This window comes from Bidens hawaiensis, unplaced genomic scaffold (assembly GCF_021521415.1).
Source record: "Bidens hawaiensis isolate Kalapana, Puna unplaced genomic scaffold, B.hawaiensis_p1.1 tig00059832_1, whole genome shotgun sequence".
Lineage (NCBI taxonomy): Eukaryota > Viridiplantae > Streptophyta > Magnoliopsida > Asterales > Asteraceae > Bidens > Bidens hawaiensis.
The window spans coordinates 16,097-38,560 of record NW_027500764.1 but is presented as its reverse complement, the minus strand read 5'-3'; the positions used below and the strand labels follow the sequence as shown (position 1 = coordinate 38,560).

Here is a 22,464-nt window from a genome sequence, read left to right as displayed (position 1 = left end):
TGTTCTTAACAATCAACATGGAATATTTACACTCCAAGAATCTAGTGATCTTGAATCTTAATAGCTAAAGCTAAGTTGTTTCAAAATTAAATATTTTTATTGAAAATTAACCTTAAAAATCATTTTTTTGTTCTAAAGTAAATTATTATTATTATTATTATTATTATTATTATTATATTGGTTGGTCTTATGGTCTAGTTATTTACTTAAATGATAGATTTTCAATTTATATGAATAAACATGACAAGAAACATCATGTCATTTTCTTGTCAAAATGGACCCATTTCGATGTGTCATGTCGGGTTAAATATAAGTTTCTTTGAAATAGATTGAAAAATAATTTGCAAATTAAGGAAACTAATCTCTAAATTAAAAAAATAATAATAACACGTAGACATGATGTCGATATACATACAAAAGAAAGATAACCCAAATGTCATTGTTTGCTACCACATTAATTAACTTTTTATAAAATATAAACCGCTACCAAATGTTTGCAGTCTTAAGCAAATCCTGCAAACAATGAGCTGCAACTACAACTGAGTCTGACTATATATGATTATATTCCACAATAACTTGACACTAAACCGGAACACCATAACCGATCTCGGGTATTTTGATGCCTGATCCCTGACAGACAGCCATTCTTTCTGAAACATATGCGAGAGATTTGAGGTTGCAGTTGATTAAGGCTTTGACAAAGTATCATGTTTCTTCCTTTGTGTTGCCGTCGGGTATGTCCACCACGAATGACTCCACCACTAGTGTCCCGAGTCTTCCTTCGATTACCTCGGGGTGGACGGTTAGGATTGATGAATAGTTCTGCGGAATCAGAAATAAAAGACTCAGGAGAGTAGATAATAAAGTTGGTTCAAAGCAACGTTGTTAAAAACGAGTGGCATGTTGAATCAGGTGTTCGGTTCACAAGTGTTGTACCTGACAGGTGGCGGTTGAACTGGTGACCAGATTTAGTGCTTGGACCGGTCACCGGTTTTAAGAAGAAAAATACTTTTTTACAAAAATTCTTTTTAGATTATAAAATTTAAACTTTGGATATCTCATACGTATATTATAGTTTTTGACTAACACAGAAGGGCTAGTGGCGCAACTTGTTAACCGTTTGCCTTCTATTTCAATGTAAACGCTACTCGTTTAAATGAATTAGTTAATACATAAAACATTTTACTCTATATGGCTAAATAAATTAAATGATCCCTTCTAAAAAAAATTTCTTTATTATGTTTTAGAAAAAACAATATATTTTTAAATATAACCAGCTATACAATATTTAAAAAAAAAGGTAATATTCGTTTGACATGGTTCTATTAATTAGTAGTGTGAATGGTTCTATGATCGTCTTTAGTCTGGTTCGACCAGTGAACCGTTAGTGTCAACTGTCAACTATTAAGTTGCAGGTTTGATTTTGAACACATAAAACTTTGAATCCAAGTTGTAATTATTACCTTCAGCCTATGGTCACCACCAACGATTTTGATTCCGAGTATGTGTTCCTTGTCATCAAGAAGCTCCAGCCTCTCTGTGCTGGTAGTAGCCGGAAGCCCTGACTTGACATTCACCTCTCTTAACACTCCCAATATTAAGATCACCATGCATGGTGCATCTGCTAACAAATGGTTTGTGTTAGGTTTAATACGGGTGTAGCCCCGGCCCGTCTTGGGTTGGGCAGTTGAAGACTAGAAGGGTTGAATGGGTTGGCCACCCACTCAACTTTAGTGGCCCGTTTTATATTATTTCTTGTAACTTATGGAGAAAGAAATAAACCCTAGTTAGCTCCCTATATAAACAATGTTGTATCTTGTAATTTCTTGAGCACCTCAATAAAAGAAGAGACCCTGTTCGTTGCCCGTGGACGTAGGTTACACATCGTGACCAAACCACGTAAATCTCGTGTCATATTTACTGCTTTATTATATTATTGTTTGTGATAACCTACTGCCGCCGTTAACATTATTATATTGCATTTGTGATTGGTTTTTTATTTTGTACGTGAGATTGAGAGCATGCACCATCATCATTAATAATTGATATTATAAATCAATTGTCTTTCTTGAATTAAAAGTCAAAGCCAACAATCAATTTGAGAACATCGATCAGAAGGAAGCCGCTGTATTCAGTTCGGATCAAGGGCAATTTACTTATCCAGGTTCTGATTTATATTCTGTTTTAGTTTGGTTGTTTGGGTTAATTAATTCGAGTTCAGTATACTTCTCGTTTGTTTCCGCTGCACGTTTTTATTTCGTTTTAGAAATCAATTAGAAATACCGTTAAGTTCTTAAGGCCCGAGCCGTTGTATTGTATTGATTTCTGTTACCCTATCCGATCCTTTCGGGTCAGCCGCGTACACGTAATACCTAACAAGTGGTATCAGAGCCAGTGTTGGCTCTCACTCTTTGATCTCCGGTATTATGGCTGATGAGGGTAAAACGAAAATCGAGAAGTTCGATGGACAAAACTTTGGATGGTGGAAGATGCAAATCACGGATTTGCTAATACAGAAAGATCTAGATGTGGCTTTGGAGGAACCGCCAGAAAAGATTACAGATGAGTGGAAAGCTATTGACAAGAAGGCGAAGTCAACAATTAGGCTTGCCTTGTCTATGAACGTGGCGTACAACATCTTAGACGAAACCACAGCACGTGGAATCATGGAGGCGTTGTCAAACATGTATGAGAAGCCATCATCTGCAAATAAGGTGTTCCTAATCCGGGAGTTGGTAAACACATGCATGAAAGAGGGAGGTTCTGTTACCGAACACATATACACCTTCAATTCTCACCTGAGACGTTTATCATCGGTGAAGTTCAAGATTGATGATGAATTGCAAGCTTGCCTACTTTTGTCTTCATTACCTGACAGCTGGTCAGGAATAATCACTGCAGTCACCAGTTCAGTTGGTTCGGATGCCTTGACTTTCAACAAAGTTCGTGACCTGATTTTGAATGAAGATTCTAGAAGGAGGAATAATGGAGAATCATCAAGCACTTTGCTAAGTGCTGAAGGTAGAGGGAGAAGCAAGAACAGAGGAGGCAACAGGGGTAGATCAAAATCTAGGAAAAGAAGCAAGTCTAGACCAAGAAAAGATATTACCTGCTGGAATTGCCAGGAGAATGGGCATTTCAGAAGTCAATGTACCAACCCTCCAGCACCTCAACAGAAAAAGGAAGTAAAATCTACTTCGGAAGTAAATGCTGCTACAAATGAAGTTTCAGATGATGAAGCCCTAGTCTGTTGTGTTGAGAACACAGTTGAGTCTTGGATCATGGACTCTGGTGCGTCTTTCCATGCCACGTTTAGCACAAAGAGCCTAATGAATGTTAGAACAGGAAACTTTGGTAAAGTCCGTTTGGCGAATAATGAGGCTCTAGATATTACCGGGATGGGGGATATCGACTTGAAGGCTTCTTTAGGAACTACATGGACTCTGAAAGATGTCAGAATAATTCCTGGGTTAAGGAAGATGCTGATTTCTATTGGGCAGCTTGATGTTGAAGGTTATAGTGTTACTTTCGGAGGAGGGCAATGGAAGGTCATAAAAGGTAACTTGGTAATTGCTCGTGGGAAGAAAAAGGGTACGTTGTACATGAAAAAAATCTCAGCAGGAGAGGTGAATTCAGTGGCTAGTGGACCGAGTCCATCATGTTTGTGGCATCAACGACTCGGCCACATGAGTGAGAAAGGTTTGAAGATACTGGCAGAGAAAGGAAAATTCCCTGATTTGAAAAAGGTGGAACTTGATACAGGGTTCTGTGAACCTTGTGTGCTTGGCAAGAAGAAACGGGTCACCTTCATAAAATCAGGAAAAACACTTAAAGCAAAGAAACTTGAGCTCGTTCATACTGATGTGTATGGACCAACACCAGTATCATCATTAGGAGGCTCAAACTACTACGTTACTTTCATTGATGACGCTACACGGAAGCTATGGGTCTATTTTCTCAAAAAACAAGTTCGAGGTATTTGAGATTTTTAAGAAATGGAGGGCAGCCGTGGAGATGGAAACGAATCTGAAAGTGAAGTGTTTAAAGTCTGACAATGGTGGGGAGTACATCAGCAAGGACTTCGTTAATTACTGTGCTGAGAGGGGTATAAAGATGATTAATACCGTTCCCGGTACGCCACAGCAGAATGGAGTAGCCGAAAGAATTAATAGGACACTGAATGAAAGAGCTAGTGCAATGAGGTTAAATGCAGGGCTTCCAAAGACCTTCTGGGCAGATGCAGTCAACACTGCTGCATATCTTATAAATAGAGGATTGTCAGTTCCTCTTGGATTTAGACTTCCAGAGGAAGTATGGAGTGGAAAAGAGGTTAAATTCAAACATCTTAAAGTGTTCGGTTGTGATGCTTACATTGGGATAAAAGATACTGAGAGGGACAAGCTTGACCCTAAGGCGAAGAAGTGACTTTTATAGGCTATGGAGACGCAAAGATGGGCTATAGGCTTTGGGATCCGGAGGCCAGAAAGGTATGTCGGGCTCGTGATCCGGTTTTTAATGAAGCAAGACTTTACAAAGATAGAAAGTCATTCACACAAGAAGTTGATAAAGAACATGTAGAGTTTGAAGATTCAAGTGAGAAGGTTGATAGTCAGAGCTCAGAAACATCAGAAGAGGTTTTGGAAGAAAATGCAGATGAATTTTAGGATTTCTCTGACAGTGGGAGTTCAGAGCCTAATACTAAACAGTCTCCACTAGAACAAGAAATGATTACACCTCAGCTAGAGGTTAGGAGGTCTTCCAGAACCATTAGACCTCCTAAGAGATATTCTCCTTCTGTTAATTACCTTCTACTGACAGAGAATGGTGAACCACAGTGTTACTCTGAAGTAATGAGCTTGAAAGACTCGTCTCAGTGGGAGAAAGCGATGAGAGAAGAGATGGATTCATTTAACAAGAACGAGACTTGGGTTCTTACAAAGCTTCCGGCCGGGAAGAAAGCTCTTCAGAACCGATGGGTATTCAGGATCAAGGATGAAAGTGATGATACAAAGAGATACAAAGCACGATTGGTAGTGAAAGGGTTCCAACAAAAGCATGGGGTTGATTATAATGAGATATTTTCCCCTGTGGTAAAAATGACTACAATTAGACTGGTGCTTAGTATTGTGGCTGCAGAAAACTTACATATGGAGCAGTTGGATTTGAAGACAGCTTTTCTGCATGGTGACCTTGAGGAGGATATCTACATGGCACAGCCAGAGGGGTTTCAAACAGTTGGTAAAGAAAGCATGGTGTGCAAGTTAAAGAAGAGTCTTTATGGGTTGAAGCAGGCGCCCAGGCAGTGGTATATCAAGTTTGATGATTTTATGGGCAGGAATGGATACAAAAGATGTGAGATGGACCACTGTTGTTATCTCAAGAAATTCGCCAGTTCTTATATCATTCTACTGTTGTATGTAGATGATATGTTGATTGCCGGTTCAGACATGTCAGAGATTAATAAGTTGAAGCGACAGATGTCTGAAGAATTTGAAATGAAAGATTTAGGTCCAGCCAAGCAAATTTTTGGCATGAGCATCACCAGAAACAAGGACAGTTCTCTAACTTTATCTCAGGAGAAATACATATGGAAGATTTTAGAGAAGTTTAACATGAGCGATGAGAAAACCGCTACTCGAAGTACACCTATGGGTAGTCATATTAAACTTTCTAAGGATTAGTCTCCTAGTACTGATGGAGAAAAGACAGAGATGGCAAAGATTCCTTATGCATCTGCAGTGGGTAGTCTTATGTATGCAATGGTATGCAGTATGCACGAGACCTGATATCGCTCATGCAGTGGGAGTTATTAGCAGGTTCATGTCAAATCCAGGGAAAGCACATTGGGAAGCAGTGAAGTGGCTGCTTAGGTACCTAAAGGGAACTTCAAAGATGTCGTTATGCTTTAAAGGCAAGAATGCAATTCTTAAAGGGTTTTCAGATGCTGACTTGGGCGGATGTAAGGAGACTTATAAGAGTACTACGGGATATGTGTTCACTATGGGGGATACTGCAATCTGTTGGAAGTCTAGACTGCAAAAGAGTGTGGCACTCTCAACCACAGAAGCTGAGTATATGGCAGCTGCTGAAGCAAGTAAAGAGCTTGTTTGGTTGAGGACTTTCTTAGAGGAGTTAGGCAGGGAACAAACAGATTATCCATTGTGCTGCGATAATGAAAGTGCTGTGAAATTAGCCAAGAATCCTGTGTATCATGGTAAAACAAAGCACATTCATATGCGTTATCATTACATTCGGGGTTTAGTCAGTGATGGGACTATTCGGTTGAACAACATTAGGGGAGACAGGAATCCGGCGGATATGTTTACCAAGGTTGTGACCTTGGACAAACTGAAGCTATGTGTAGCTTCAGTTGGTCTCCAGGAATAGTGTTGAGGATGTGGCGACGAACAGGTAGAAGACATGGTTTATATTGAAGACAAAAGATTACAGGTACGGGTGTGTTTACAGGTGGAGCAAGTGAAGACGTTCCGAGGCTCCAAGTGGGAGATTGTTGGGTTTAATACGGGTGTAGCCCCGGCCCGTCTTGGGTTGGGCAGTTGAAGACTAGAAGGGTTGAATGGGTTGGCCACCCACTCAACTTTAGTGACCCGTTTTATATTATTTCTTGTAACTTATGGAGAAAGAAATAAACCCTAGTTAGCCTCCCTATATAAACAATGTTGTATCTTGTAATTTCTTGAGCACCTCAATAAAAGAAGAGACCCTGTTCGTTGCCCGTGGACGTAGGTTACACATCGTGACCGAACCACGTAAATCTCGTGTCATATTTACTGCTTTATTATATTATTGTTTGTGATAACCTACTGCCGCCGTTAACATTATTATATTGCATTTGTGATTGGTTTTTTATTTTGTACGTTAGATTGAGAGCATGCACCATCATCATTAATAATTGATATTATAAATCAATTGTCTTTCTTGAATTAAAAGTCAAAGCCAACAATCAATTTGAGAACATCGATCAGAAGGAAGCCGCTGTGTTCAGTTCGGATCAAGGGCAATTTACTTATCCAGGTTCTGATTTATATTCTGTTTTAGTTTGGTTGTTTGGGTTAATTAATTCGAGTTCAGTATACTTCTCGTTTGTTTCCGCTGCACGTTTTTATTTCGTTTTAGAAATCAATTAGAAATACCGTTAAGTTCTTAAGGCCCGAGCCGTTGTATTGTATTGATTTCTGTTACCCTATCCGATCCTTTCGGGTCAGCCGCGTACACGTAATACCTAACAGTTTGTACTTTTGAGGCTCATCAAATCTCCTTACTAGTGACCACACCTAACCAATTATATAAACAATTCTTCACTTAGCTGTAATTTTAATTTAAACAATAACAATTATCAGAGCTAAAACTGAATTCAATGTTTCAAATAAATGCATTATGCGTAAACATATTCAGAAATCCACAATAATTCAGTGAAAAATGTCAAAACTAGGGGTGTAAACGAGCCTAGCAGACTCAAGACCGAGCTCGGCAAATTTAACTTATAGAGAGCTCGAGCTCAAGTCCGCCTCGTTTCTAGCTCCATTTCTAAAGCTTGGGCTCGCTTCTGAGTAGTGTTTCAAGCTGGAGTTCGGCTCATTTCGAGCTCCAGTTATAAAGCTCGAGCTCGCTTGTGAGTAGTTTTTCAAGCTCGAGCTCGTTTGACTTATAAAGAGTTTGAGCTCGAGTTCGGCTCGTTTCGAGCTCCATTTTTAAAAATCAAGCTCGCTCGCTTGCTCGTGAGTAGTTTTTCAAGCTCGAGCTCGGCTCATTTACTGTTTATTAGTTAGTTTTTATATATTCATAACCATATTTGTATATAGTATATACTTTAAAATTATAATTTAATTTTATATATAATGTAATATATTTATTTAGCTATACTAATCATAACTTTCATGTACAATACCTATTACTAAATATATTAAATAAAAACTATATAAGCTCGATAAGTAAAGATCGGCTCGATTCGAGCTTTTATGCGAGCCGATCTCGAGTAGCTTGTAAGCCGCTTAGGCCGTTTACTCCCCTAGCCAAAACAGTAACAATTAGGCAATAGATCTCTGCAATTTACTAACAATTACACAATAACATGAACAAATCATGTACGGAACATATAGAATCATAGAAAACTATAAATATAATCCAAATTAGATCCAACAAACACAGTTATAACAAATACGTGTATGTATAGTTAGAGAATTAATTAAATAATTACGATATCAACTGGAGCTTTGATATGTTTAACAACGGCTGAAGCGCACTGATGACGTCCAGGAATAGGATTATGCTTGTGGTGACTTCGTATATAATCAGCTGCTTCCATTCTTCATCAATTTTCAATTTGTTTACACTGAAACTGAAACCCTAGGTGTGTTTGTTATTTATTAGCCTTTGGGGTGAAGATGAATACACTGGTGGTGTGTGTGTGTTTGTGTTTATAAGTTATTATTATTATTATTATTATTATTATTATTATTGACATTAGTATGGCATGGTCCACCACCACCGACTGAAGAATAGCAAAGAGTGAATTGACTAAAGTGGCGCCCACTACTGGGCTAGTGGTTACATCATTATTCAATGTATGTGTTATGTACCACAAGTTTTGGATTAGATTGTTTGTCAAGTTTGGACGTATTATTATTGGAAAACAATGAATTGTAAAATATGTTAATACTTAATGGATCATTACTTAATGGAAGAAATTGTTATTTTTTTGTTGTTTGGTATGCTAATAAAAGCCATAATAAAACAAAAAATGATGATGAGTGGTGGTGATGGGCGGCAAACAGTAATGGTGATGGTGGTGGTAGATAGCGGTGGGACGCCCAGGAGGGAGGGTTGGTGGTGGCGGTGGCAGGTTGATGATGGTGGTGGTGGTGGTGGTGGTGTTTGTGGCGAGAGGGCAATTGGTGGTGGTGGTGGGAGGGTGGTGGAGGTAATATAGTGTGAAAGAGATATGAAAGGGAAAAAAAGGTGGATGCAATGAATTTACGCTGCGTTCCCGAGTTTCACTTAAGGGGAGAAAGGAAAGGAAATTGATGGAAAGATAGAGGTGGAAGTGTTCCCAAGTTTTTTTATGGAAAAGAAAGGAATGGAAACTTCAAAACTTGTATTCCCAAGTTTCATTTAAGGGGAGAAAGGAAAGGGAAAATGGGGAAAATGTAAAGATTTAAAGGGAGAAAGTTTTCTTTCCAAAATGAAAAGAATTGGATGGAAAGGAAAGGAAAAGAGATAGAATGTGAGAAAGGAAAGGAAAAGAAAGTTTTTCTTTCCTTTCTTTTCTTTCGTTAAGTTAACTCGGGAACACAACGTGTTTTAGGGGGGAATGAAATGGCCATGGTAATGGATGATTCCATTCCATTGACCAACCAAACATTTTTTTTTCATAATTCACAAATGGTCCATTTCATTTCACATTTTATTCTTGCATACCTAACGCTATCTACGACTATGTGAAACACGAGGCCAGGGTTCAAACGAAGAAATGGAGGTATAACGAAGAAACAGAGACCAAATGAAGAAATGAAGGCCCAAATGAAGAAATAATGGCCAAAATGCATAAATGGTCGCCAAAAATAAAAAAATAAAGAAATTAAGGTCCAAATGAAGAAAATGGAGGCCTAAACAGAAAAATGATAAACTAAATGTGTATATGAAAATACAATGAATATCGTACATGATGTGTATATGAAGGTACGATGAATATAGGCTAAATGTGTATGGGTTTCCAAAAGTGGTGGCATGGCCCAATGAGAAGATAAAATTGGTAAAAAGATTAATCCAATGGTCCGATAATTGGGGCTAGCCCAAGTAGTTGGCATATATGTATGAAAGTGATTGAAGTCCCCAAAAAAATTAATAATAAAGATACTAACACAGGTGAGCAAACCGGGTTTTTCTTTAATCAAAACCGGGTAGGAACCAGTTTCAGGTATGATTTGGTTTTTGATCGGTTTGTGGGGCTTTTATCGGGTTTTGGCCGGCTGGGGTCTTGTTCGACCGGGTAGAGGTGAAACCGATTTCAGTTTTGTTCTGGGTCCGGGTACGGTCTTTCTGAAACTGAAACATGACTCGTACCAGCGGGGCAGGTATACCGGGTCTGGTTTGGTGGTTCCATGTCATCTCCATAACCGGGTTTTATGCCCAAGCCTAAAGATAATATTATCGGTTTCCATGATTTAGAAAGAATACCAGAATGTCAATATATGATTTTGAAAATAACATTTAAAAACAATAACCAAAATCAAACGTCAGAATAATTGTTTCGATATTCAATTTTTTTTCTTCTTCTTATTTTCCTTATCAACCCTTGCGCACACGAACATGTTATTCAAATATCGGAGTCGGTGATATGCAAAGTCTATTGAAGAAACACTAAGTGAACCCACGGGCAGATTATAGATAATCTGGGGGTTAAGTAATGTTTCCCACGAGGATGAGGTCCAGCAGAGAAGGTTGTTCTTCAAGGTACCTGCAAAACAGACACCGTAAGCTTGTCACTGAGAAGGGGGGGGGGGTTCCTCCTTGTGACCACCCTCCGGCGTGAGAATCAGACTAGATTGCTCTGAATATAAGTGTATATTAAGAGATTGCTAGATAAGATTGAGATATCAGATGGTCTTACCATTCCAAGGTGTTGGAGTATTTATAGCCGAAGATAGGTTTCCTAGAAGGTACAGCCGGCTGAATAGTAATCCTGTTCCACCAACAGTGGACTACGCACAGGCCATGCTGGTTGGTGGATAGGCTACGGCCAACAGTAAAGGTCGGCTGTATACTGTTCCTTTACTGCCGGCTATGCACTGTTCCACCAACTGTAGGCTGCGCACGTCCCATCGTAAGGGTTGGTGAGTAGGCAGCGGCTAATAGTGACAAACAGTACTAGAGGGTGCTCCTCCTCGTATTGTTGTCGGTGAGCTGTCACCCTGTGATTGGTTCATGGGCTGCTCTGGTCAAATTGTCTGTTCCGCCCATACCTTAGTAGGTATAGTACGAAAGACCTTCCAGAAGCATACGGACTGGCTCATTTAGGCGGGAGTATTCCCGCCTTGCTCATTCCTTCATGTGACTACTGAAGTGGCTAATGCCTTGTGCGTGTAGCCTTGCTGTTAGTGCGGGTAGCCTTCCCTGATGGCTTGTATCCGCAGCTGCGGGAACAGGCGGGGTACTTCACCATTGGGAGGCTTTCCCTGCGGGTACAGCTGGCGTACTGCGCGTAAGGTTCTTTGAGCATGGTGGGTCCTGCTGGAGCAGTTGGTCATTGCGCAGACGTCCCTGTTCAAGGTGAGTCTTGCGGGTCCAACTGGGCTCTGCTGGGACCTACCTCTTCAAGTCCCCCCAGTCCAATGTTCTTCTCATGAATTATTAATAAGTGAGGTGAACTTTTGGACTTAGCAAGGGGTTTTGAAAAGGGTTTAGTTTTTCGGTTTTACGTGGTGATTCTTCCCGCGGTTTTCCTGATGTCACGCAGAAATTCCCGACTTTTCTGCTTGATCTTTGGGTGTGAAGCGGGTAGGTTTGTAACCTCCTCGTACGTCAGGAGCGTTGAGTCCCACTTGTGTGGATTCTCCGTGGGGTTTTGGTAGTTTTCAACATACTGATCAATTATGCTAAAACCACCAACCCCATCACGGAGTTTCGAACAATATAGTTCTCAACGTTCCCGTCATGCGGGGATGTTATTCCCGTTCCCGCCAGCATGGCCCAGAAGATCCTTCTTAGTTTCAATTCCCTGCAAAGTGCTAGGAATGTGAAGGGTTTTGCCTTGACACTGTACCCGCACTTGTCTTACGGTTACTTTACTTCCAAGGTATTCCTGGCGTCAATTCCCTGCGGGTGCTAAGTATGAAGGGTTTTGCCTTAACACTGTACCCGCATCCGTCTTACGGTTACTTGGTTGCCGAGGAATTCTTGGCTTCAATTCCTTGCAGGTGCTCAGTATGTGAAGGGTTTTGCCTTAACACTGTACCCGCATCTGTCTTACAGTTACTTGGTTGCCAAGGTAAGGGGTATTTTCCCGCTTACTTTTGAATCTTTTTGAATTTTGAATTTTGAAATTTGAAGAGTTGGTGGAAGGATAAGAACAGTCCAAACCTCTGACACGTCGTGCGACGGTTTCTTCTGACTGTGTCAGAACGTGCAGGAAGTTATGGTGACGTGACAGTACATGGTCATTCCAGACGCTTTTTCAGGCGCGTGGGCGCGATTTTTCGGGCGCGTGGCCGCGAAATTAATGGTACGCGTCCTTTCAACAGCTGTTGCCAGCTTGCTTTTCGCCACGTGTCATAGTTTCATTGCACCTTCGTTTTCTCTCTCTTCCGCATTAATTTCATCGCATTAATTGCGATTAGTATATAAAGGGGGAAAGGGTTCTTTGTAATTCACACTTTCACTCTTCTCTTCATCTTCTTTGCGATTTCCGGCGAATACTCACCTTTTCAGGCAAGCATTCTCCCGAAATCGTTTTCTTCTTTTTCAAGATGTCTCGTGATCTCGAGTCTACAGCTGACGACAAGAGTACTGCTGGCGAGTGCCAGTGTGCTCTGCCTGGCGATCTGTATCGGTACGTCGTCAGGAAGTTCATGCTCGAGTCTCTCGAGCCTGAGTTTCCTGAACCCCATCAGACGGTGTACGATGCCCCCAGAGGCAAGATCGGGGGTTATGCTGCATTCTTTGTTTATGGGAATCTTAGGTTCCCATTGACAAAGTTTGTTTACCGTGTCCTTGAGAGGCACGGTGTTCATTTGACCGAGTTGCACCCCATGGCGATCGCCAAGATTCGCCACTTCGAGTGGGTGTGCCGGATTTTGGGCATTGAGCCCTATGTTGACCGCCTGATGACCTTCTACACTTGGAGGTGCATCCAGGGGTGGTACACGTTGATAACCCGGATCAAGGGTTTGAAGATTTGCGCAACCGAGCGCAGTCTTCGCGCGTGGAAGCGGGAGTTCTTCTTCATATCCGCTCGCGCCATCCCCATTGCCATGAAATTCAAGAACGGGCAAGTACTTCCCAGCCTTCACGCCTCCAACTACGAGGAGGCGGAATGGTTTTCGAAGATATCCCGGGTCCAATCTCCGGTTTACCGGTTTGCGGAGTCCGGGATGGTGATGTTGGGGATGAGCCGGGTGTGGAAGGAGGCGGATGCGCGAAAGATTCCGATCGTCCTCGAATACGGTTCGAACTCTGTTCCTTACGGTATGCTTTATTTCTTTTTGTTGATTCTGAATTTCTTCTAACTTCTTTCCTGTTTATTTCAGAGGGGAACGACTTGCAGTCGCTCCTGAACCCGCGGGAGGCTGACGGTCCCGCTCGGATGGGTACTCGTGCTCTGGATGAGAACGAGTTGCCCATCCTAGAACAAACGGCGGATCGGTTCGTGGAGGTCTATCCGCAAGGCCATGAGATCCTTAGCTCCCGTCGGCCAGGTAAGGCGCTATTCGACCCTCGACCCCTCAATGTTGAAACCTCTGCTGGTATTCCTCTAATCGTATGTTCTGATGAGGAATCCGCAGATGGTCCTCCGTTGGTGCGGAAGAAGAAGGATGCCGGCGGGAAGGGGAAGGAGAAGGTGGCCTCCACAGCCGATCCAGCGCCTCGGTCTGACTCGGAGACCGAGAGCGAAGAGGTGGCGGGGAATCCCGGTGGTGATAAGATCACCATTCCGGAGGCTGTGACAACTGTCACCGAAGAGCCCAGGATGACGACGGTGACCGGCGTTAAGAGGCCGGCTCCATCGGGTTCGTCCCCGCCTCTCCGTACCTTTAGGCTCAAGAAAACCCGTAAGTACAAACTTCCTTTATCTTTAGCTTCATAGTTTAATGTCATTTTAACACTTGTCTTCTTTACGCAGGCGTGGATGTTGACGCATTCCAGGGTGGAGCGCAGAGGAGTACCTCTCCGCCAATGACGGTAGGCTTGGTCAGCCTTCCTGAGGCGACGACCCAGGCGCCTGCGCCTGCATCCGCTGGTTCAGTCGCTCACTCCTTTGAGCCGACTGTTCCAGCTGTGATGACGTCACCGCCGGCTGGGAGTGCTATTTTTACAGCATCTTTCACCGAGCCGGCGGTTACTATTGCTGCGGATTCTGCAGCGGCCACCGCGGCGGCCGCCACCATGCCTCCTCCGTCATCGGCAACGACGGCCGATCCTTCAGGTATGCATGGGGCGTATCGCCAAACCTTGCCACCTTCCCATCTGCCTGACCTCTTGGATGGATTTCCCTTGGGTTCAGGTGATGGGTTTGGCGGCTATCGGCCTGTTATTGACCCTACAGGTGCGTAGGGTTCTTTTGGCCTATTATTATTATTATTATTATTATTATTATTATTATTATTATTATTATTATTATTATTTTTAATCATCTTTTCCTAACTGCTCTTTGTTTTGTGCAGTGTCGGATTCCAATGAAGTGTATGTTCCACGATGGAACATTCGCCGAGGAACAACCCTTCGCACACCTGTGGAGTGCGTGGAGTGGGCTCGTCACGCTGCTCCCAGTGGTGCATTGGGGGAAGCCATGGCTAGCTACCAGGAGGGTAGGCTAAGCAACGAGCTTCGGGTTCTCCTGGCCCGGATGCAGCCGCGCGTCGAGCTGCTTTGTCGTGAAAACGACAAGTTAAAAGCAGCTCGCCTTCAGGAAGTAGCTCAGGCGCGGGCTGTCCGGGAGGAGAATAGGAGGCTTTCCGCCGCGGCGGCGGAGAAGGAGAAGGCGTTCAAGGCCCTTGAAGTCGAGGTTCAGGCCCGTCTCGAGGCTCGCTCCAAGGCTGCCCAAGCTGTTAATGAACAGCTTCGGCTGGCTAAGGAGACTGCCAGGAACGCGACTGAAAGGGCCACCAAGGCTGAAGCTGTTGCCGAGCCTCTACGCGTGGAGAATGAAGAGCTTAAAGCCAAATTAGAGGCTCTCCAGCAGGCTCATGATGCTTTGGCGATGGAGGACGCGAAGAAGCTCCAAGAGATCCTGGACCAGAGGGGTGTGCTTGACCATACTGAGCGGAAGCTAAAGGGCGTCGAAGAGGCTGCTGCAAAGGAAGTGTTGCTTGCCAACCTTAATAAAAGTGAAGCCGAACGCGCCTGTACCCAAGCTCAAGCCGCCCTCCAAGAAGCTCTGGTCGCCAAGGAATGGCTTCTTCGAGAAGCGTTGTCTCGGGTAAGTCTAGCTTCATGTCTTCACGCTTTTCTTTATAAATAGAAAAGGTTCTGATACTTGTATTTTTTCTTTGTAGGTTGTGCATCGGGTCTTCTCAGAGACGTCTTATGACGATGCTATGAGCGCAGCCCTCAACGCTTCTCATGAGGATGGGGAAAAGGCCGGCTTCCTGCTTGGTCTAGGGTTCGTTGAGAAAGGCATCCCGCCTTCCAACTTCCCTTTGTACGATGTGGATACTGAAGCTATTTACGACCAAGCAGTGAACCAGTATGCCGCCTTCTCGCATCCTGTGGTGGAGAAGGTGAACGAAGTCGCTGCTGCTGATGATGGGCTAGCTATTCTTAAAGCCTTCCACCATTAGCGTAGATTTTTGCTTTTGTATAGCTTTGTAATATTTGAATTTGATGAAATAAAGATTGTGTTTGCTCTTTGCCTTGTTTATTTTACGCATGTTTTGATCTAACTTAGTAATTTCTTTAGTACTTGGATAAGTTAACCTTTTAACGTGGTAAATTATAAGTTTGTTTCGCTTCCTCTTTCATGATTGTGCGGGTATGACCGTCACTTACACTTAGTAGGATGGCTTAACTTTACTTATATCTGACCTGCGTGGAAATTTTCCTCATCTTTTCCTTTGAAATTTTCTAAGTGTTTAGAATAAGTTAACCTTTGAACGTGGTAGATGATAGGTTGAAGTTTTGCTTCCTTGTTCGTGATTGTGCGGATAAGACCGTCACTTGCACTTACAAGGATGGCTAAACTTTCCTTACATCTGACCTGCGTGTAGGTTTTCCTTATTTTTAGCGTTGTTTATGCGGGTTTTGCCGCCTTCCACACATAACGACTTACTTCTTCCCCCATTTGTGCGGTGAATACCGGCACCAGTGTGGGAAGTTCATAAGTATAAAGGTAAGGCTATCAACACATTGTGAAAGGAGAATCATTTCCATTAGAAGTGGCTCTAGGCCTTTTCTTTACAAGTTTGGAATTGATCTACATATAACATTTGCGTAATTGAGCTCCATTCCATGTTCTTGGGATGGGAGTGCCATCGAGCCTTTCGAGCCGGTACGCGCCCTTTCCCAGGACTTCTTTGATAATGTATGGCCCTTCCCAGACCGGGGCCAGCTTTCCTGGGCGTTCTTGGTTCGAAGCCTCGTTGTTACGCAGTATGTAGTCTCCTACATTGAAGTTGCAGAGTTTTACCCGCGTGTTGTAGTACTTTTGCATTTGTCGCTTGTAGTTCTCTTCACGCACTGCGGCTAAGTCTCTGCGTTCCTCGGTTAGCATAAGGTCCAACCGTCTTTCCGCATCATTGTCTTCTGGCTGAATCAAGACCCTTGGTGAGGGTAAACCAATTTTGACCGGGACCATGGCTTCAGTGCCATAAGTGAGACTGAACGGAGTTTCTCCCGTACTGGCCTTTTTCAGCGTTCTGTTTGCCCAAAGGACGTGCGGAAGCTCGTCCACCCAGCCGGATCTGTGTTCCAAGAGTCTTTTCTTTATGCCTTCGACGATGCTCTTATTTGCTCTTTCCACCTCACCATTACCTTGTGGGTGTGCCACTGAGGTAAAGGAGTGGGTGATTTGAAGTTCTTTCAGCCACTGTTGTAGCTTCTTGTCAGCAAAGTTGGTGCCGTTATCGCTCACCAAATTCTGTGGAAGTCCAAAACGACAAATAATAAATTCCCAAATAAATTTTTTGATATGTTTCGCGGTTGTTTGGGCTAAAGGTTTTGCTTCTATCCACTTGGTGAAGTAGTCGATGGCTACCACTAGGAACTGAACATTTCCTGCTGCTGTAGGAAATGGGCCTGTCACATCGATGGCCCACTTCTGAAATGGCCATGAAGAAGTGACTGGGACAAGTTCATTCTTCGGGCGGTGCGTGTTAGGTGCGTAAAGCTGGCAAGACCTGCATTTTCTGATGTATGCCAGTGCATCCGTATGCATCCCCGGCCAAAAGTATCCCGCGTTGTTTAGCTTAGCTACAACAGCGCGGGGACCTGCGTGTATTCCACAGATGCCTTCGTGTACTTCCCTTAGGAGGTAGTCAGCATCTTGGTTGTCCACGCATCTTAAGAGTGGGCCAAGAAAGTTACGTCTGTAAAGGATGTCATCGATGAGTTGATAATTCAGTGCTTTACAGCGTAGTTTTCTTGCCTGTGTTTTGGACTCCGGTAGTGTACCTGCCGCAAGGTATTTTATTATTGGTGTCATTCACGTTTCCGTGCCGGTTTGGATGACGCAAATTTCCTTGTGCGGGACCGAAGGTGTCTCGAGGAGTTCAATGCGTATATCCTTTCCTAAGTGGGTGAAGGCTAATGATGCAAGCTTGCTTAACGCATCCGCAGATTTGTTTTCACTTCGCTTGACGTGTATGACTTTGCAGTCATTGAAATCGCGCATAAGGGATTTTGCTTGTGCGAGGTACAGGGCCATTGTGTCGTTCACGGCCGTGTACGTCGCGTTGATTTGATTGGCTACTAACATGGAATCTACGTGGGCTTCCAAATTTTTCACTCCCATCTTACGCGCAATTCTCAGCCCAGCCAAGAATGCCTCATACTCGGCTTCGTTATTCGTACTTGGAAAATCCAGTCGAATAGCGTAAGTGTATTCTTGGCCTGCTGGGTTGGTTAGTTTTAGCCCTGCGCCTGAACCCTCGTTATTGGCTGCCCCATCAGTGTAGAGTCGCCAGACATCATTGATGTCTTGTGCTGGAGAGGGTTGAGCCTCTTCCTGGCACTCTTTTTCCCGCGATGCAGGCACTTCTACAATAAAGTCGGCCAGAACCTGGCCTTTTATGGCTGGTCTTGGCTTATACTTTATCGCGTATTCTCCCAACTCAATTGCCCATTTGGCTAGGCGTCCCGATAACTCGGGTTTGCCTAGAACGTTTGCAAGTTTGAAGTTGGAGAGAATGGTGATTGGGTGACCCTGGAAATATCGTCTTAACCTGCGTGAAGCGTGTATAAGTGCTAAGACTAATTTTTCGAGGGTAGAGTACCGGGTTTCTACGTCTGTTAGGATACGGCTGACATAATAGATTGGCATCTGGATGCCTTTTCGCTCTACTAGCAGGACTGCCCCGGTTGCTCTATCAGTTGCGGAAAGGTATAGGATTAACTCCTCTCCCGCTTCTGGTGCTGTGAGTGTTGGGAGTTCGATCAAGCGTGACCGAATCTCCTGAAAAGCTGCTTCCGCTTCTGGTGTCCAGCGGAAGTGCGTTTTCTTTAAACAGTTTCTCAACGTTGACACGAAGGGAAACGACTTATCCGCGTGGTTTGCCAAAAAGCGATTAAGTGCCACTAGTCGTCCATTCAGTGTCTGAGCCTGTTTGATGGTAGTAGGCGATTCCATTTTGATAATGGCTTCGACCTTTTCAGGGTTCGCTCTGAAGCCATCTTTAGTGACGATGACCCCCAAGAACTTCCCTTCTTCCATTCCAAAGGCACACTTGCTCGGGTTGAGCTTCATGTTTATCTTCCTGAGCGTGTTGAAAGTTTCTTCGATGTCTTTCAACATCGCTTCTGGGTCAGGGCTTTTGATGACCAAGTCATCCATGTAGACTTCCAAGTTCCTCCCAATTTGGGTATGAAACTGGTTGTCCATCAGGCGTTGGTATGTGGACCCTGCATTCTTAAGTCCGAATGGCATCATTTGGTAACAAAATGTGCCATCGGGCGTCCGAAAAGCGGTTTTGTCCTGATCATCAACGTCCATGTGGATCTGATGGTACCCCTTATACGTGTCCAGGAAGCATTTAAGGCGGAATGGTGCCAACGAGTCCACCTTAAGATCAATTTCAGGTAACGGATAACAATCTTTGGGGCATGCTTTGTTCAAGTCTTTGAAATCTATGCACATGCGCCATTTTTGTTATTCTTCGGTACCATAACGGGATTTGCAACCCAAGTTTGATATCTACTAACGCGTACGATGCCTGCGTTAAGGAGTTCCTTGACTTGGGTTCTACACGCGTTAGTTTGTTCTGGCCCCATTACTCTGCGCTTTTGTACGATCGGCGTAACAGCCGGATCGCATTTGAGCTTATGCTCTGCCTTACTTCGGGGTACACCAGTCATGTCAGCTGGTGTCCACGCGAAGATGTCGGCGTTCTTTTGTAATAAGCGCTTGAGTAAGGTGTGTGTGGGATCAACAATTGTTGGGCCAATGGTGACGGCCTGGTCCGGGTACTTGCCGTTGAAGGCCCATCTTTCTGGTTCGGTGATGGTTGGTTTAGCCATCTTTGGTTTGGGTTTAGATGAGACAGATGCGATGCATACCTGGGGAATGCCGGTGATCATCGCTACACCCTCAGCTGTTGGCCATCCCATCATGCCGTGGACTGAGGATACCACGGCGTTGAATCTTGCCATCCCGTCTCTCCCGAAGAGAATGTCGTATGTGTGGTGTGGCTTCCTCATCACGACAAAGTCCACGTCTTCTGTGCGGGAGTGTTTCCCATCTGTAAGAGTGACGGGGAAAGATAGGATACCCAGGGGGGTGTTTGTGCTGCCATCAAATCCTTCCATCGAGGCGCAGATCGTTTCCAGGCGTTCCTTGTCTTCGTCATCTAGCTTGTCGAAGAACTGCCTGTACATCACCGTTGACGAGGCGCCGTTGTCAGCAAGAGTGCGAGAAGTGATGTAGTGCCCCAGCTGGCTTTTGATGACGATAGGGCCTTCTTTGCTGGGTCCTCCTGGCACTCGCGGGAAGCGCACCTCAGCTTCCTTCCACGCACATGGTTCTGGCGTTCGCCTTTTTCTTCCTCTGATGTTACCATGAACCATGTTGATGCTGATGTCAACGGGCTTTCGTCCGTTGCCTCGGTACCGGTTGTCGTTCCGTCCTCCCTTCTTGATTGATGCCACCAGGTGTGCCAGTCTTCCATCCTTGACGAATGCTTCAACAATATCCTTCAAGGATGTACACTCTTCCGTACCATGACCTTTTGTCCCGTGGAAGTCACAGGATTTGCTCTGATCCGCATTAGGTCGGTGCCGGATCACTGGAGCTTTTGGCCACGGTAGCTTTTCAGTGGCAAATATCTCCGTGACGTTTTTGGTGAGTGGCGTCTACCGGTGCTTTTGGCTTGAAGGGTGTGTGTGATTTCTTCCGCCAACAAGAGGGTGAGAGCTGGATGAGGTGTCAAAGTTTACCCTTGAGTGCCAGATACCTAGCTTCCTCTTTTTGTTCTGCCGGGCGATCAAAACATTGTTCTCTCTTGTCCTCTGCGTGTAGAGGTGTGTACTCTGGGGAAGATCTCTTCCCAGTTGCTTCTCCGTCTCGGCAAAGCGCTTGGCCGCCGTCATGATGGCATCCCATGTTGATGGCATGCCATCCTTACCCGTCAATGTGCGGATAAGCTCCGGGTATTCGGCGCCTTGGATGAAAGCGGCGCGAACAAGATCTTCACTTACGTTGCCGAGACTTAGCTTTTTGGAGTTGAAGCGGGTGATGAAGTCTAATAAAGATTCATCCTCCTCTCTAACGCAGTTGAGGATCGTCCACTGTTCTTCAGTATATTTCCTCTGTTGGCTGAAGTGCTGGCTGAACTTGTTCTGAAAGTCCGCCCAGTCATATATGTGGTGGACCGGTAAACGATCGAACCATGCCCTGGCCGCTCCAACCAGAGTCATCTGGAACATATAACATCACGTGGGTTCCGTCCAGTTACTGACGGTTGCCCCCGCAATGAATCTGTTCAAGTGGTCGTCTGGGTCGGATAGACCATCATAAGTGCCAATGTTGGACATTTGCTTGGCACTTCTCGGGGCGATTGCTTCCGCAATGTCCCTTGCAAACTTTGCCTTTCCTGCATTTGTAGCAGTTGGCCTAAAGGTTTTTGAGAAGTCACGCGGGTTTCTCTCCGCATTTGTTGGTTTAAAAGCTTCCCCAAAATTCCTTTTTGGCTGGAAGTTCGTTTCCTTACGCTTCCCTTTCGCCTTATGGCGAGGGTTTGCGTCGGTATCGGATTCTTCTCTTTCCTCGTCTGAGTACTCGCACTCGCTGTTCATATTGAGCTGTTGGCGAGTACTGCCGAATTCGTCAGCCTGTTGAACTGAACGCAAGCGTTCATCCAATTCAGCTTGGAACTCTCTTTGACGTGCTTCGGCCCACGCCTTCACTTGATCTAGTGTTTGGCGAGGGGCCCTCGTTCGTTTTTCCAACTGGGCATCAGTGAACCCCAGTGGAATATTTACTGCACTTGCCCCGGCTTGGGTAGTCGGGGTAGTGTTCGTAAGATTTGTATAACCGCCGGTGTTCCCCCCAGTTGCTGGGGTTGTGGTTACCGGGGTTTCTTGGTCGGTTACTGGCCTTGGGACCGGAGTAACGTTAACCATTTCTTCAGAAATTTTTGAAAAAACTAAATTAGTTCTAGCTTTTATGCACGGATATGCAAAGTCTATGAACGATTGTTTAGTATTCATAAGTACGCATGACCACATTGTCACGTGATTCGGTAAACAAATTCGATACCTACTCGTGTGTTGTCTAGTAATGTTTGTGGCTGCATACATTTGCTTTAAAATGGGTTGATAAAGGCTATCAACGACGTGTGGTGTTGTATATTAATTTGGTCAGTTATTACTTTTTATCATTTTCATTTATATTATTGTGTAACAAAGGTCATTTCACATGGAAAATGATGGATGACCCGGGGTTTGTCCTGGGTTCGAGTCTTGATTCCGTTCGAATTTTACTGTTTGTTTTCAGCTTTGGTTGGTTAACTCGATTGCCGTGCCTTCAGACGAGTTTAGGGCCGTTCAAACCGCTCGTCGCTCGAACTCGCTCCCCGCTCGCTCGAAATTGTTCGCTCGTTTTTTCGCTCGATTGAAACGAGCCGCTCTGCTCGGTTCGGTTTGTAAACGAGCCAAGCAACGAGCAAAGGTTTGCTCGGTTCGGTTCAACTCAAATATTTTTATTTTATTTTATATATAAAATTATATATGAACAAATATATAAATATATAGATAAAACACATAAATATAAGTTTACATTTGTTTTTACTCCTTTAAAATTTTCATATTCCATCAATTTAATAGTTTTATTTGTTCGTTTCAAGTGTTTAGAATACTAAAAATTTGTTTACATGATCATTATATCTCATTTCAAACTTATTTTTAACCAAAAATTTACAATCTATAAGTTTGTCTAAAAACTACTAATTTATTTATAAAATATATTATTTACAACCTTCAAATTTGTTTCTTATCGAAAATTTTAAAGTGAAAAGGAAATAAATAATGCTCGAAATTGCTCAATTCGATTTTGGCTCGTTTCGGTGTTCGCTCTGTTCGAAT

General features: G+C 43.8%; 1 pseudogene across 1 annotated transcript; it reads right to left on the bottom strand.

The window, feature by feature from the left end:
• Positions 1 to 434: 434 nt before the first annotated feature.
• LOC143602779 (abscisic acid receptor PYL9-like) lies at positions 435 to 8,404 on the bottom strand (annotated as a pseudogene). Its single transcript, XR_013147917.1, has 4 exons — positions 8,219 to 8,404; positions 7,256 to 7,295; positions 1,464 to 1,640; positions 435 to 822 (listed from the first exon to the last, which is right to left on the bottom strand). The product of XR_013147917.1 is annotated as an abscisic acid receptor PYL9-like (transcript).
• Between the last annotated feature and the right edge of the window lie 14,060 nt (positions 8,405 to 22,464).